The sequence below is a fragment of the Rhipicephalus microplus genome, chromosome X (genome assembly GCF_043290135.1).
Source record: "Rhipicephalus microplus isolate Deutch F79 chromosome X, USDA_Rmic, whole genome shotgun sequence".
In the NCBI taxonomy this organism is placed as follows: domain Eukaryota; kingdom Metazoa; phylum Arthropoda; class Arachnida; order Ixodida; family Ixodidae; genus Rhipicephalus; species Rhipicephalus microplus.
This window is the reverse complement of record NC_134710.1, coordinates 28,098,110-28,115,244: the sequence shown is the minus strand read 5'-3', so window position 1 is coordinate 28,115,244 and position 17,135 is coordinate 28,098,110. Positions and strand designations below refer to the sequence as shown.

Below are 17,135 nucleotides of genomic sequence, written 5' to 3'. Positions count from 1 at the left end.
AAAACGGAACTACAATTCACCGCAACCACCACGCACAAAACCGTGGTCGTGGCGCCGCGATAGCGATCTACGAGCTCCGGCTAAAGGCAGTAAAGACTAAAAAAAAAAATGACCCCGTATCTGCATTCAATCTGCAAATGTCGGCGAAAGACGATAGTCTTGCGTGTGGAGAGAGTAAACAAAACATTTATTTAATGCTCTGTGCAAGAAAATCAGTGAACGGTATTCTGGAGGCGCTGCGTTAGAGTGCCTCGAGCGTGCAGTGGAGGCGAACGAGTGCACCAAATCACGTCATACGTGAGACAAGAGCACCATCTGGCAGTTTTTTTTTAAAAACAAAGTGCGTGGCTCTGAGACGGGTGTGCGCGCCCGTCTCAGAGGTGATAAGGTGCAGAATGCGAGGCGACGGGTAGGTGCCACCACCGTCTCGTCTTAGCAAATCGTTGGAAACACTCCCCGTTTCGTGCAAGCGTTGCATGGTCAGCGCAGCGTGATAAGCGCTATGGTCCTTAAAATTACTTATGTATGCCTTTTCTAGTAAAAGGCGCACATTCAGAATATATACGTGTTGTTATGGTGCCCCAGACATGCGCAATAATTGTTTTTTTAATTGACAATTGCACAAGTATGAACGCTGAAGCTTGAGCAAAATTGGTGGGCGCTGCGGATGGGTCGGCCGTTTCAAATACCCGACGCTGTTAAGAGTTGACAAACAGACAAATGTACAAACAGACAGGCCAAAATTTTTGCGTCGAAGGTCCCCAAGAAAGACTATCGTCTTTAGAAAAAAGCTAGAAGCGTTTTGGCGTTCCTGTACAAAGAGTCTAGTAGCGAGCAAAGCCCAAGGTTTGACACGCTCTTTCGCGGCAGCCAGCTGCACCGTCCCGTTCGTTTACGTGTGTCCCAGGAAGACATACGCGAGTTGTTTTGACGGAAATAAATTTTGCTAGTTGTTTTGATGACGCGAAATTTTGGGAGTGTTTGCGCTTCCTTTTGAGGCTCTCACCTTAGAGGGAAACTTAGTTCGTTTGTTCGGCCACTCCAAGTCATTATAAGACCACAACGCCGATGTTGGCGCTTGCGATTGGGACCCGCCCCCTCTTGCTCTTGCGTGATGTCTTTTTTGTTTTATTTTGGTGCCAAAAAAAGAAGAAAAATATTCCAGTGCGTCAATCCCCTTTCTGTTGCGAAAATCTTCCGTATTCAGAATCCTTGAAGTTGGCAGGTGTTACATAGAAACCCAATTACTTTGACATGGTTCAAAAGCTGCCATAGTTCGCTTTCAAGCTCCACCAATAAGAAAAAAAAATAACTGTTGGGGTTTAACGTCCCAAAATACAATAATGAGACAGGCCGTAGTGAAAAGCTCCTGAAATTTCAACCACCTCTAACGTGCCCCTAAATGTTAGTACATGGTCCTCAAGTATGTTAGCCTCAATCAAAAATCCGGCCGCCGCAGCCGGGATTGAATCCCACCACGTTTGGGTCAGAAGTCAAGCCCCATAACCATGCGCTGCCACCGTGGCGCGTAAAGTGGCTGTATGAATGGCCAAATAACTCGAAAGGGTAAAAAATAGTCTGTAGTCCACCACAGTCTGGTGGGTTGTGTTATTGGAGAAAAAAAGACGAATAAATTACAGTTACTAATTAGGCCTGGACCTGGAAATTTAGCGAAATGTTTTTCAGCTCCTCGGTGCTCTCAATATCTGACAAATACTGACGACGTATTTGACTCGGAGGCTCCACTAAACAACATTTTATTTTTTCTAGCGTGCTCACGCTTGCTTTGCACTTTTGAGCGGTGTGCTGTAGCGCAATTTTTTTTAAAGAATAATTGATGGGGTGGCACGAGCTTAAACACGATATGATGATGAACTGCTGTGGTTGTTCGGAATAATTTTGACCTTCTTGATTTCTTTGACGTGCACCTAATTATAAAGAAATTGTTGTTTTGCATCTCACCCCCATCGAAATGTGGCAGCCATTCCCTCGAACTTAGCAGAGTGACAACCAACGATGTCATCGTTGGCAGCACAATTAAAGTTCAACAAGCTAAAGAAATTGAGTTCATAAAGCGATGATTGATTTGTGGGGTTTAACGTCCCAAAACCACTATATGATTATGAGAGACGCCGTAGTGGAGGGCTCCGGAAATTTCGACCACCTGGGGTTCTTTAACGTGCACCCAAACCTGAGCACACGGGCCTACAACATTTCCGCCTCCATCGGAAATGCAGCCGCCGCAGCCGGGATGTTGCGATGAGTGATGGTCCCAGCATTTCAGTTGTTGGTCTGATCACATCGCTCTAACAACAAGCTAGTTAATAGTAAAAGGCAGTTGATTCCTTTGACCCCCCTCTCATTTTTGTGTCGACAGGTTGGCAGGTATTCCCTTAGGTTGTTAGCGAAAGCCTCGGCTTGATAACGACTGTACACGCTTGGGTATTTTCCTGCGGCTCTGTCATCTCGCCACTCTGGAGTGCACCCGCACCTGCTGCAGTGGATTGATACGTGGAGCTTCACAGGCCGAAGCCAGTACTCGTTTCATGTGTATTTTGTTCGTCTCATCAATTTTGTGCTGTTTTTACCTTTTACATTGTGTGACAACTTGGCCAATGTAACACACTTCTGTGACAAACTTGAAGCGCGAAGGTGACAGTGAACTAGGAGTAGAGGACAGAATGAAGTTCACTTTTTGCGTAAGCCCCACTATGTGCTTTGAGCACTGCAGTGACCATTGATTGATTGATTGATTGATTGATTGATTGATATGTGGGCTTTATTGTCCGAAAACCACCATATGATTATGAGAGACGCCGTGGTGGAGGTCACCGGAAATTTCGACCACATGGGGTTCTTTAACGTGCACCCAAATCTGAGCACACGGGCCTACAGCATTTTCGTCCCCATCGAAAATGCAGCCGCCGCAGCAGCCAGGATTCGATCCCGTGACCTGCGGGTCAGCCGCCGAGTATCTTAGCCACTAGAACACCACGGCGGGGCACTGCAGTAACCGTCTGGCCACGTTTAATATAAGTGGCATGAACTGGAATGGGCCTCAACCCCACGAGGCGCAAGTGTAAAATAGGAAGAAAAAAATAAATATTATGGTTTTACGTACCGAAACTCTGATATGGTGATAAGAGACACCGGGGTGAAGGGCGCTGGAAATTTCAACCTTCTGGTAGTCCTTAAAGGGACACTTAAGTGAAATAATTTACATCAGAGTGAAAGCTCAGTATATGACAACATCTAAAACAACAATATTATCAACAACAGTGCCCTACTTATCGAGACATTAAGGTGAATGCACAAGAACACATGCACCGCAATAGGACATTCTCAAAATAATCCCGACGACTTCAGACGGACTGCCTACAATTATTTACAAGTAATCGATCTAGCTGCACTAAATAAAGAACCTTCCATGCATGAAGAGAGGCAATAAATGCTGTTTGTTCGTTTCTGTTTGACTAATGGAACCACCAGTCGTTACTATGGTGAACGGCGCAAGTTGTTCAAAAAATCAATTTTCACGTAGTTACACTGGACAGGTAGTGCCATCTAGCGAGGCGCAGTTGAACCAAAAACATCTGCGATCTCGGAGCCGATGGCGGGAAATTGATCAAAGGCTGTTGCTGCTGTGACTTCCACTGCTTTCGGTCTGCTGCTTCTAGCGTAGTAAAGTCGGGCAACGTTGTGCAGGGCAACAGTGACGTGAGTCGGTCCTGTCGGTCCGCTTCTTGAGGCGGGTAACTTAAGTTCTCTAACCAGAGGCGAACCGTTAAAATGTTATTTTATTTCAGAGTAGACCTTTTTTTGGCACAAAAGTAAAACTACGAGGTTTATGGACCACCATTTCAACAATCAACGTCGACTTAATAGTTGAATTTAGTGTCCCTTTCACGTACAGTGATACCGCACAGTACACGGTGCTTAGCATTTCACCTCCTTCAAAATGCTACTGCTGCGGCTGGAATCGAACCTGCGACCTTCGGGTCGGCAGCCGAGCACCATAAGCAGTGTTTCACTACGGCAAACAAATTAGGTAAAGAGAAAAACAAATAAACGTTATTTGTTTCCTGTAAGGTCACATAGAGCATAGCTTTTGGTGTAACCCATTCGCGAAGCCACGCACGAACGACGGTCGGTTTGTACGAACACCTGGCTGGCGTGAAGCTTCATGACTCGGGCTTCCTCGGATGGCGTGGCCGCGAATCGATTCCTCGCCCACCCTTTGGGTTCCAGAAGCGAAGCGACCCTGGCAAGCGCGGCATTGTTGTAGGCGCTCGAGGAACCACGGGAGGCTGGCTGGAGCAATTTTATGGAAGCTCTTCTTTCGTATATACGGCCATACATGACCGCGCGACCGAAACATCGAGACAGCCACAGGGGCGAACCTAACAAGCACGGGGTTAGGAAAAGAGAAGGTCGAAAAGCGATCGGGTCATATTTTACGCGGCCCGGCGCAACCCCATCTTCCCCTGCCATATCGTGGCGGACGAAGCAGCTCCTCCCGTGGGCCCAGGCAATACAGCGTTTCTTTCTGCGTCGTTGTCGTCCGTGTCCGCCAGCATTTTCATCCCTCTCGAGTCAAAGTCTTCTGCCACGGGCGTTTTCATTGCATTCGCGTGTTGTTGTTCGTGTTTCCTTCCTCGATGGCACAACAGAAGACCTATAGCGGCGACCTGCCTCCTCGCCAATTCCTTCGGCCTTTGTTGTTCTCTTGCGCTAAAGCTAGCGTCTCCCTCCCCACATATTTCATGGCCCCTTTCGCCTGACCACCGGCGCTCCCTGCAAGATCAATTTCGTTCTCCGCTTCGTAATTTTTCTTCTTTTTTCTCTTCCCGAAAACACCCACCGTTCTCGGTTGCTGTAGCGCGCGGCAAATGCGGCGATTCCAATGGCGATCTTCTCTGGCCCAGCAACCAAAAATTGCTGCATCGAGCACATGCTGTCTGCCCGTGGAGCGTTTTGCACCGTCCACTCGCCTGGAATGCGCGTCGCACCAGCGTCTCTCGAAGGGATAAAGCTTGCTGTGACGTCTGCTGACTACTCGAAGGAAGCTGCTGGAAACAGAGAACAAGATGAAAGCGCTGCATGTCAGCCTTCTCTTTTTGTTTTTATGCTGGAAAGGGTCCAGTGGTCTGCAGTCAGCGTCAGAGTAAAGCAAAAGAAGTGCCGCCATCAAGGCACATTTGCACTGGAAAAATATTTACAAATCAGGCCATTTGAATAACATGTCGTGCGTGAAACTGATCATCGTTAACCTGCCTCAACGTTTCCGCTGACTGAATGTGTTACCTGAAATTTTTTGTTGCGCTCTCCAAACTTAAAATTAATTGTAGGGGTTTGACATCCCAAAACCACTATATCATTATGAGAAACGTCGCAGTAGAGGGCTCTGGAAATTTCGACCACCTGGGTTTTTTTTAACGTGCCCCTAAATCTAAGCACACAGGCCTCACGCATTTTCACCTCTATCGAAAATATGGCCACCACGGCCATGGATTCGATCCCACAACCTGCGGGTCAGCAGCTGAGTGCCTGAGCCACAACCGCCGGGGCGGGTTTACAATATTGATGTGAAGTTGTGTGATTTAGCTTGCCAAAACCTCAATGATTATGTGGCACGTCGCAGTAAGAGACACCATATCAACTTTAACAATCTTGTGTAACCTGCTCGTAAATTAGGTTCACAGAAATTTTTTTGTGTGTTTTGTTCCTATCATAACACAGCCGACGCAGTCGGAAATCAAACTCGCGTCCTCTAGCTGAGCGGGAACGACACTTAAGCTGCTAACTTACTTTTTGAATGACGAAGGCCACTGAAACGAACCCAACTTAAGGGTTCGTTATTCGTCTCACGTAACTTATCTCTCTCTCTTTCTCTCTCTCTTTCTCTCTCTCTTTCTCTCTCTCTCTCTCTCTCTCTCTCACACACACACACGCACGCACGCACACACACACACACACACACACACACACACACACACACACACACACACAAATGAATGGGAATTAACTGGCTCCAATTACCTGTTTACAGTTCTTGTTAGTTCGCTGGCATGGCTCTATGCCAGTTTCAGTGTGGGCCCAACATTATCGGAAAGGCTTGGTAGAAAGCCGCGGCAATTTGAGTCCCATTCACGCGGTCTGGTTCTGTCTGGCGTGCGACCAAGTAGATGGCGCTCGCCGTGCTCGCTTTGCATTTCGCGTTGTCGGTACGTTCTTTCGTTGTAGCAGCTCCTGCTGCAGTGGTCTTGTCCTTCCTCGATAGTTGACTCAGCAAGACGAGAATCGCATTTATACCATGTTATAATAACTGATTCGGTGCCCCCATAGCTTTTTGCAATGCTGAATGTCACGGACAGAGTCCTTCGAAATTCACTGGTGCGAATTACATTACAACACGGCAACCTAAATGAATCAAAGACTCGACCGACCAAGTTTTGCAAAGTTTTACAATGATACAATTTTTTATGTACTACAGAAAATAATTCGAAATTAATCGTGTCATACTCTTGAAACAACACAGGGCCTTCGGTGCAAAATAACAGTAGCAACAAACAAATGAAGTTTAGGCCATCAATCCATCCGCCAATAAATGCACCTTTTTCAGACAGAATCAAAATGGAGATACGAAAACCTGACATATTCTGCAGTGCATTGTGGTGCGAAGACAAGCAGGCACAGAAAGGAAGGTATGATACCGTCATTGCTTCCAAATATCACTCTTACAGAATTTAGGTTCGTGCTGATGGCTTCGGTTGTTCTATTCTCTTGTCTTCCGGTTGCACAGGTAGATAACTTCATAAAATATTGTTAGAACACAGGTACAATGTGACCATGAGAGTTTCAAGGGAATATGGCATCTTTTGCCGAGAATGTGTATATATGCTTCCCTAAACTCAACAGCACAAGGGTAGAATGCATATCTTGTGAAAAAATATGTCAAGAAATTGTGTAAGGCCAAAAAATTGTAAACCTAAAAGAGAACTGCGTCAGCACACCTTCCATAGCCCTTTCAGATAAAAAGAGTTTTCTGGTCGGGAGCGAGGTAATCGTTCTTGTTGAACTGCTTTGAGTGTGTATGCCAGAATATGCTCCTTTTGCTGTGCCTTTTAATAGCTGATACGTGTTGCCACAGCGTATGAGTAATAACACTCCAGTTGTTAGTCAGGACTTGTGGCTTGTGTTGCTTCTGTCCGTTCTCGTGAAGTTCCCGCTATTTTCGCCTTGGACATAATTTACTTCGCACTACGTCGTCTCTTTCTTTTTTTCGAAATACGACCTTCATCATACAACGACTGACGTACTTTTATTTTTTGCCATTTTGTTCACTCGAAAAATATTTTAACACGGTAAGAATGCAGAGGAACCAAGAAAGCCAAAGAGATTACACCAATTTACTGTCATACGATACGCAATTCTCGAAGAACTGCGTGCGCAGCGACATTTGTGTTTTTTTTTCAGCGTCCGATGATTTCTTAGTATGATTTCAATATATATACCAGCAGTGCAGTGCGATGTCAAAAATATACTTGCTGGCAAGGCTAACCTTTCTCACGTTCAGGCAATATTTTCTTATCGTATTGACAGTGACAAACAAAATTTCCAAAGAAAGGACAGAAAGCGCTAGTTTACCGTTAAACTCTTAATATGTTGGGCGAACTTGTGCTGAGCAAAATAAAGATTACTGATACTTAAGTAACAGCGATGAGAAAAACGTTAGCTATATCTCAGAGCTTGCTTGCCATGTGACATCAAACACTTTTTTTTGTAGTCCGGCGAGTATAGGTGACCAGACAAAACGGTGCGGCAAGCCGTCTTTTTTTTCTGATGCTCGCATGTCATGCCATTGTTGTGAGTGACGCCTAGAAAAGTTTGAATGGCTGTAATGCCAATGAAGTCGAAACGGTATCCCATGACAACGTCCAGTAAACAAGCTTTCTCCCATGCTTACGTCGGTCTGCGGGAGCTGCTTCACAGTGTATACTGCCTCTGAGCTTATTTTGAGAATGTCCGTGTTTTCACTGTTTTTTTTACTCAGTTAGGGATAACCAGCATATACCTGGCTATAAAGAGAGCTAGGAGAGTAATTGCATGATGCGTATTTCGCGTTTGTAGCTTTTCCTCAACTGTGAGGCTGTTGGCGGTTTAAGAAAAATGAAACACAGAGAAATATTACGCGGCCTTGTATAGCATGCGCTATATCTCTGAACTGAAGCGCCCTCACGTGTAGAGCTTCTCTTCATGCTCTTGGGTCACGGAAGGCGGATATAGACGAACTAAAGAATAACGTACTTCTTGAGCCTCCAAATAACTCGGGGGCGTACCTTAGCCGGTCGTTTCTACCTCACTTGTCAGCGCACATCTTTTTCCCCCCTTCCTTCGAAGCGGGAAGCTTTCGGGAAACTGTGAGCCGACGTGGAGCGCGATGAAGTGAGCGGGGCGAAGTAAAGGAGCACAAAGATCCCGGGCCAAAAACCAGAGATTGCGCTGCAGGGAAGGACAGCTGTTTGCAGAGCGGGAACTCTATGGCGTGGGCGGGGACAGGAGGAACGGAATGGCGAAGAAAAAGAGAGGCGCCAGTAATTACCAGCGCGGAAGAGCGGAGCGAACAGAAAACGTCAACAATTTATCCCAGATACGACGGGAGAAAAATAGGACGTGCTCAGCAATAAAGTGGCGGCGGCCCTGCCATATACGCTCGGCCCGAAGCACGTACCGCTTCCAGCATAAGGCACAGGTTAAGGGGGAGCAAACGGGGGGGGGGGGGAGGAAATAATGGCATGAAATAAAGAATGAAGAGGGATGATAAGAAGAGACGAGAGGAAACCGCTAAGAAGAAAAGACGGCAGCGACACTGCAGAATTGGATGATAAGAAGCATTTGCCGCCGAGCCACTTTTTAGGTGCTCAGATAATTCTGCAAGAATGGCTTCCAAAGCGAGGACCAACTTTATGGATGAAGCGGAAAAAAGAACAGATTCTTTGTCAAGAAAAGAATGCATACAAACACTTCAAGCAGAAAGAAAGGAAGTAGGAAAAAATGAATAAATGTTCGTTATTTTTGCCCAGTATTACCCCTTTGTTATTTTTTTTCTCTCATATGTTTTGTACTTGACGGAGCTTGGACGTGCATGGTATTGTGCAAAGGAAACGAGAGAGAAAAAATAACGTAAGAAGGACGTACTTGGTGATTTGGAAAGAAGCCAGGGGCGAGCCGTCTCGTCCCCAGGAGATGCTGATTGGTTCGTCGCCGGTCACGTGACACTGTATGGTGACCTCGGCGCCTCGGCGAGCCTGCAGAACTCTGGACATGCCGGACACGTGCGGGCTGTCTGAAAAGCAGAATAGAGCGAGTAGGCCGATCAACGGGATCTAGGAAATTGTGCCCGAACTTGTCCGCCGCTGTTGCTACAATGTATTGCTTGTTAACGCAGCTAACTATTTACCACATAACAAAGGTTCCGAAAACTATGATAAGAAACACACGTTTATACTTAAAATATTTTACTGACAGCCGGATAAAAGGGTCGTTCCCTCCTCTGCAGTCGTAGTATGTAGCCACATTTAGTTTCTGAGATGTTCAATAGATGGCGTTGTGTGTATATGTCCTTGAGTGAAGAAGTTGAAGGGAATAGAGATGGACATGTAAAAGATTATAATGTTTACGAAATCATCACTGCATATCTACCGAATTTCAAGCAGGAAATTGCAGGGCGTGAGTCGCCACCCACAATAAAAGGCACAGCCAAATCCACCCATCCACCCACCCATCCACCCATCCATCCACCCTCCATCCACACACCCATCCATCCATCCACCCACCCATCCACCCATCCATCCACCCATCCATCCATTAATCCACCCACCCATCCATCCATCCATCCATCCATCCATCCATCCATCCATCCATCCATCCATCCATCCATCCATCCAACCATCCATCCATCCATCCATCCATCCATCCATCCATCCATCCATCCATCCATCCATCCATGGGAATAATATTGGCTGTTCTGTATCAATATAACAAGATGGCGTTAGTGGTTTTCACAGCATATCCACGGAGTAAATGTTGATGATGAGTGGGGCGAAGCGTCTGTCCATCCATCCGTTTGTCCATCCGTCCATGCTTCAGTGCTTCTGTTCGTCCGTCTGCCTGCCCATGGATGGTTCCATCTGTCCCTCCACCCGTCTGTTCGTCCGTGCGTTAGTCTGTCCGTCGATCTGTACGCCCGTCTGTGCCTTTGTCCGTTCATCCGTCAGAACGCACGGACAGACGGACTGATGCACAGATGAATGGAGACACAGACGGACGGACGCTTCGTCCCACTCATCATCATTCACTCCGTGGATATGCTGTAATTTCTTTATCTCTGTCATTGTCCAATTAAAATAAATTTAAACGAGCTTCGTGGAATACAGCATATTACCCACGTATACATCAAGCTCACAAAAGTCGGAGTCTCCAGCAACACAGGAATACTAGCATCGAATGAGGAATTCAGTTTCTTTGTTAATATTGTTGCGATTGCGGGACTTTGTTGGGACTCGGAGCTATAGAAGGGTCAGGGTGAAGACGAACCGAGGAACCAGGGCTGGAAACAAACCGACTAAAGAAGAAGCACACCCAAGCATCTCTGTGCTCGCGCTGTATATCCTCTGTCTTCCCAAGATTCCCTGCGAGGGAAGACAACTGAAAGTTCCTCCAATAGTATCGTCATCTTTCACTGCGCTCAGAAAGAGGCAAAGTCTTAAACCTCTCCCAGGAAAGGGAAAAATGCACACACCATTCGTCATACAGGAAGGGGGCAGTACACACCTTAGGCTACACCACTGGCACAGTAAACCCAACCGGTTGACCAGGTTCAAGGTTGACTCTTCAAAGAGGCATTGCTGCCGGGCAGTCCATAGTGTGCAGGAAAGGCCCTTTGGAATGTTCGAAACGTCACAGAAGATGTCTCCGGCACTCGGCTTATTGTCAGGTGCATTCCGGCGAATCCATAAATACAGAGGGGGCCAGTTTTTCTATAATAGTTACGCGTACTCCATAAACTTTTGCTGTCAGCCAGACCAGACAGCAAAACAGCCCTTTTCAGGTAATACGTCGGCCGTGTGGGCCCAAAGGGTTTGAGATGAGCCGACGGACCTAAAGTATTCGCTGTGCTGTCGCTTTCTGGACACCTTCGGAAGCGCGGCAAAGTCAAAATTCTTCAACATGTCCAAGCGGTGCCAAAACACGGAGCCGAACACAACAGTACATACAGCAGCACCACTGGTGCATTCTAAGTTGCTAAAGGAAAGGGGGACTTTGAAGGATACTTTTCACTCAGCTAGATGGTGGGTGCAGGATGTAGAGCATAGAAGTTAAATGATTTGATGCTGGGCCGCCAGAGTGTGAAAACGGGCAGGCAAGAATACATGACTCTTACTATGGTACGCTCATGTGGTGGCAGCATGGCGTGTCACTGCATGACTAATTACATTCTAACTGCATTGCTAGTTCTTTAACGTTGACAACCGTAGTACTATGCCTTGTACCGGATTTATTTATTTATTTGTTACTGCGACATCCTTTATATAATACTAATAGATATGCAGCTCGTGCATATGTAATGTTCTGAATAAAGTTATGCAAAGCGGCACCAACTGGAGACTGATTTTCTAAATAATTGCCATTTATGGCGTTCAACGTAGCACTGAAAATGTGGCCTGAAATTGGACTCCAAAAAATAAGGTGGTGTATTCTAGGAGGAACTGCGTCACAGCCAAAAAGAGCTTAAAAGTTTTTGTGTTTTTCTCGAATAAGCATTAGTTGAAACGCCGTGACTTTCTCTGTACCGCAAAAGAAATCGCACTATGTGCAATTATATGATCCGTGGCTGGTTTAAATCAGTTAAATTTGAAAGAAAACATTATAAGACAGCTCACACAATTCATGGTTATTGACAATGCTACTACTCCGTTTTGGTTGCAAATGAAGTTTCAATTGAGACCTAACCGTATAAACGTCAAACTTGTTTCTTAACATTCAAAGTTTTCTAGATCAAGCTCTGGAGGCTGTATTCACGAAGTGTTTCCTACCATCGGCTGGTCACCATCGCTAATTGTGCACCCGGAATAAGCACTGGTTGATTGTCCTGAAATTTCATTTACAAATATGTCCATCGAAAAATGTTCTTGTTCATAAATACCGGAACCTGATAGATATTGGCGCTTGTTTTGTTCCTTTTAAGTCTGCGGTTTCGAACAGAACCCATTTCACTCAAGCAATTGAGCTTAAAAACGTCACGCATTTCAAATTTGAAGCTAAAGACAGGTGATTTCGCGATTGAAGCTTCTTTACATATTTATTGTTTAAACGCGTTGTCATCATTACAATTATTAGTGGAGGGTACGAGTGCATCTTCATTCCTTTCACATTTTCGATGTCGTCGCGGATGTGGGTGGTTTAAACGACACCAATACTAATTATGTAACCTACAACAATTAGCGCAGCTTTCACCAAGTCGTGCAAGACTGAGTGCCCCCGGTGTTGGTGCGCGCATAGCTGGTCCTGGCTGGGCTTTTACCCTTTCTCCCACCCCTTGTTATGCTATACCACACACGGCTATGCTCGCTCTCTTTTAACGCGATAGCGTTAAAGAGATCGTGTCGCACAAAACCCGCCGCCGGCGTCGGCCCCGTTGATTGCGAGTGAAAAATCGTCTGTGCGTCTGTGACCGAAAAATCAAGTTACCGAGATAGCCGTGGGAGGCCGCTACTTGTCCACGCGTGCGCGTGCGATCACACTGACAAAGCCGCGCATTTGAAAAAGAAAGTGCTCAAGGTCACGAGGCGCGGTAGTTTCTTTGACCTGCCACCCCTCCCTGCTTAGCTTCCGGCGCTTTCGTCGGGACAAGAAAAGTGATAGTGCAATCGCAGCATGCGACAAACCTTTGTAACTCCTCTCGCACTGGACCAATTCTTAAAATTTTTGCAGCGTTGAATTCGTGACGCAATAAGCTCTTGTAGTGAATTCATTCCATGGTTACTTGAAAAAGTGTTTCAGGGCCCCTTTAACGCATTTCGTTCGACAGATGTCACGACGAAAACGAACCCATTCGGCGGTAATAGCACGCGCTGGTCCAATCTACTCTGTGCGTGTTTGTATGCGTGCGTGTGTATGTAACAAAACATACGAATAAGTATGCACTTAGTGGTTGAAGGGTGCACTAGGGGCCTGATTTCGCAATCGCGTTCAACTCTTAAAAGCAAAGCTAAGGGTCCTCCCATTTTTTTCTATATCTTTCTCTTCATATCCCCCTCTCTATGGTAATTCTCTCATCTTATATCTTTTTTCTTTACATCTCTCTATTCTCTGTCTCTATCTACGCGTTCTCTCCTCCTATTCACCCTCGATTCATTTCCTACTACCTTCCTATGCGCTACTTTAGAAGGCTATGCTACACTGCGCTGTGTGCCTCGATAGTCGAGTGGTTATGACCCTCGCCTTTGGATCGTGAGTACGCGGGCTCGAATCTCGCCTCCCGAAGAAGCAGTTCTCGTCGAAACTTTCTCCTTATTTTTCTATCTTTGTAGTTCCCTCTCTCTTTCTCTCTTTATATTTCTTTCTCTGTATTCGTTCTCTCGCCCATCAGAGTTATTGCATCCCGCTCTGGACCATTCAGTGCACGTGTTCGGAGAGCGAAGAGGACGGCGAGAGCACGCGCTGGTTCATGCTGACAATTTCTTACCTATACGACACATGGCAAAACTCGAGCATAACACCACTGGTGTAATAGTTTTCGCTGGTTAACTGTTTAACATGCAGGTGTGAAGCGGGGCGTTAACCTTGCTCAAAGTCCTTAGTCCTGAACTTCTCCGTCTCGCATGTAGGCTGTTAATGTAAAGAAATTATTGGGTCATTGAAATGGAACAGTGAGATATTTCAATCCGTGCAACCGATGACTCCTCCCTGGTCCATTACGGCATTCAAACCGCCCATGTAACGGCATTCAAACCGTTCATGTAGTGTCTATTGCAACATGACCAGTTACACGGGCACGTGGGCAGCCATGCCATCGCACGTGTTGCCTGCAGTGAGCGCCCGGGGTTCTTCGCGAGGCCGACACTTTCACTGCCTCGCGTCTTTCTGTTCTCCGGTCGCCATTCAGGTCGGTTGGCAGAGTGATACATTTTATGGTTGTAGCTGGAACCCTTGGCAGCCGAACACTGGCCTCGAGAAAAACCTTGGGCGCGCTCAACGTGGTGGCGAAGACAAGGGGACGGTGTTTGCGCGGAGGCCGGTTTACGCCTTTCCCGCCAACGGCGTAGCGAGTGCGCCCATCAGGGACCCTTCATTTGTTGCAGTTCCCTCTCTCTCTCTGTCTCTGCTTTTTTTTTTGCTAGTTCAGTCCCACCACTTCGTCGTCTGTACTGGCAGCTACAATTTTAATGGCCCTTGGCTCCACGTATAAAGAAAGGACATGTCCCTGGTCATCGTGCCGTATAGCCTCAATACCCCTGCCATTTTTTTCTCTTCCCTGCAAACCACTTCACTAATTTGTTTTTTTTCTTTTTTCTTTACGAAAGAAGCGATTTCGATTAATTGCGCCATGTACGTCGCAGCTGAAGAAGCTGTTGTGAGGATACTACTGTCGGTCATTTCTAGATTCCCCCCCCCCCCTTTATTTTTGTTACTTGCCTTCGTCGACGTCCCCTCATGCTGGCAACCCAAAAAATAGTAACAATAATGACAATATAAATCGTTTTCTGCCCAAACTCTCTCTCTCCGGTAGATCCCTCCATCGTTTTTCTCAAAGACGGCCGCGGTAACACACAAGCACTGCGTGTTTTCATTTCGCGCGGCGGGGCGGCCGTAAAAACGGTGGCTGCCCTCCCTTTCCCCTCGCCGCTGAAGTCGTCGGCCGTGCGCGAGAAGCCTCTTAAAAACCTTAATCGCGCAGATACGTCGTCATTGTCCAGAGTGCCGGCGCGGTTCGACTTTCTTCCCGCGCGTTGCCGGACGCCGCGGCAGCACCTCACTCGCCACGTGCTTCGCAGTGAGGGCTGCCGGTGTTAGCGAAGAAGACAAAAAAAAAAAAAAAACGTCCCTCACCATCGCGACGGCAGCTAGACCACCGTCTTTATGACGCCGGCCTCCTCGCTCATCTACCCACGCCGAGAAGTGAATCTCCCTCTTCTTTTCTTTTTTTTACCATCTCGGTGAGCGGTGGGTGCGCTTTTTACGCGAATTTTACGAGTCCCGCTTAGACCACCGCTCTTGTACACGGCCCGTTTGTAGACGGGTGTTCCCGCGCGTCACAGCCCCCCAAACCTCCCTTTCTCGGCTTTCGCCTCCTCCCTTCATTTCCGTCCAGTCATATTCGGTGGCCCATTCTTTATAGGTATCTTTCCATAACGAGCTCGCCGCACAATCTCACTGAAATGCTCCAGCATTTCCACCCTTCATGCGCGCACCGCAAAGAAATGCACGGCTGCGTTTTCATATAGTATTTTATTTCGCGTTTATGCTTGCGTGTCATCTGACGATGTCGCTTAGATATGCGCACGAGCTTACGTACAAGGCAAGGGTGGGAAACGGCCTTCACTGTATCTGACCACATCCCTGGCGATCGGGGTAAAGTGAAGAAAAGAAAATCAATTCTTTATGTCATCGCTTTTTAAGCGCGTTTTCTGGCTCTTCCTAAAATACTGCACATCCAAGACAGTCCGCCTGAAGGCGCTCTTCTTTTTCCTCTTCTATTTATTGAAAACAATTTCCTTTTATAAGCATGATCACTTAGATTACACAGTTATTTTTAGAGCACCTATGTATTCAATTTTTTTTCCACACAGGGAAAAGATTTATAGAGTCACATAACGACTCAATGAATCTGGAAAAGGTTTTTTGATCTCTTTGTGGGATGAAAAGGAGATGCCAGAGATTAAGGTGTTCCTTCCATACATCTACCACATCAGTGAACTAGAATGATGATTCTCGCATCGGCGGAAGCTACAAGCGCATAAAAAAAAGCGAACAGCAGGACCTAGGAACTGTTGCGGGTCTCGGTTTTCGCGTGTCTATAATAAGACACGCAGCGAAACTGTTCTTTCAAACAAAGATTCCAAGAAGCAGAATGGGAGGTTTTTCGCTACTTTCCGCAGAAGAAAAATGGAATAGCGGGATTGCCAAGAGTCGGTTTACTCGCTAAGCTATTATCGCACGTCTGAAGCGTCTGTTTAATGCAGGTGTTAGAATAAGAAGAAGTGTGCTAAAAAAAGAACCACTGTTCCTGTAGCATTGCGAACAGTGGTTAACACTATCATCGACAGTAAAAAAAGAAGTGACTTTGGAAAGGGAAAAGGAAGAAACAAGCGCAGTTCTGTTACTGCCTCTTTCAATGGAGGGAACCTCCACAGTTCTGCGCATAGAATGAGGGAATGGGAATTAAAGAGACAGAAGAATAGGGTTAAGAGAAGGGCAGTGAAAAGCATTCGATAAATTGCCACACGCACGCGCGCAAGAAACCCCGCACGAAACACGCAATTCTTTCTATTCGTAGTATATGGTGTAAACGAAACAACCATAAAATTGGATGAGGAAAAATTCGCCGGATACCACGTTCTTTGGGAATCAATGTCATACGAAGCACGGAGAGGGAAGGTTACCGTGTTGTAATTTTTTTATTGAGCGACACTTTATGAAATGACGCTAAATATATGCACAAATGTTGCACACACAGACATATTTTGAACAGTCGCAGATGTTTATATAACCAGTTTCCACTTGCGCAACGATGCCAACAGGAACATGAGTATTATCAACATCAGAAGCGATAAGCTGATATGGAGCGCTGGTGTTCGCGAGGATGGTAGCCTTCGACACTGCTACGTAAATCAACTTCAATGGATGACACCTAACTACAAGTGACGTTAACCAGATCTGACGGCTGTATCATAGGAGTATGTACATATGTAACGTTTGTCAAATTGGACAGCCAACACTGCAACCACAATTGACGCTTCACGAATAATTGGGTCAATCTGAAAAACAGCTCCGAGTCATACTAGGAACCCTGGACTAAGGAATCCTCCCACGCCTTCCTTCTTTATGCTTTTAATAGTGAAGTCGTTTTTTCT

The 17,135-nt window shown here is 46.3% G+C and overlaps 1 pseudogene; it reads right to left on the bottom strand.

Moving 5' to 3' along the window:
• The window catches only part of LOC142775020 (cell adhesion molecule Dscam1-like), a 429,006-nt pseudogene that overhangs the window by 34,608 nt on the left and 377,263 nt on the right, over positions 1-17,135 (bottom strand).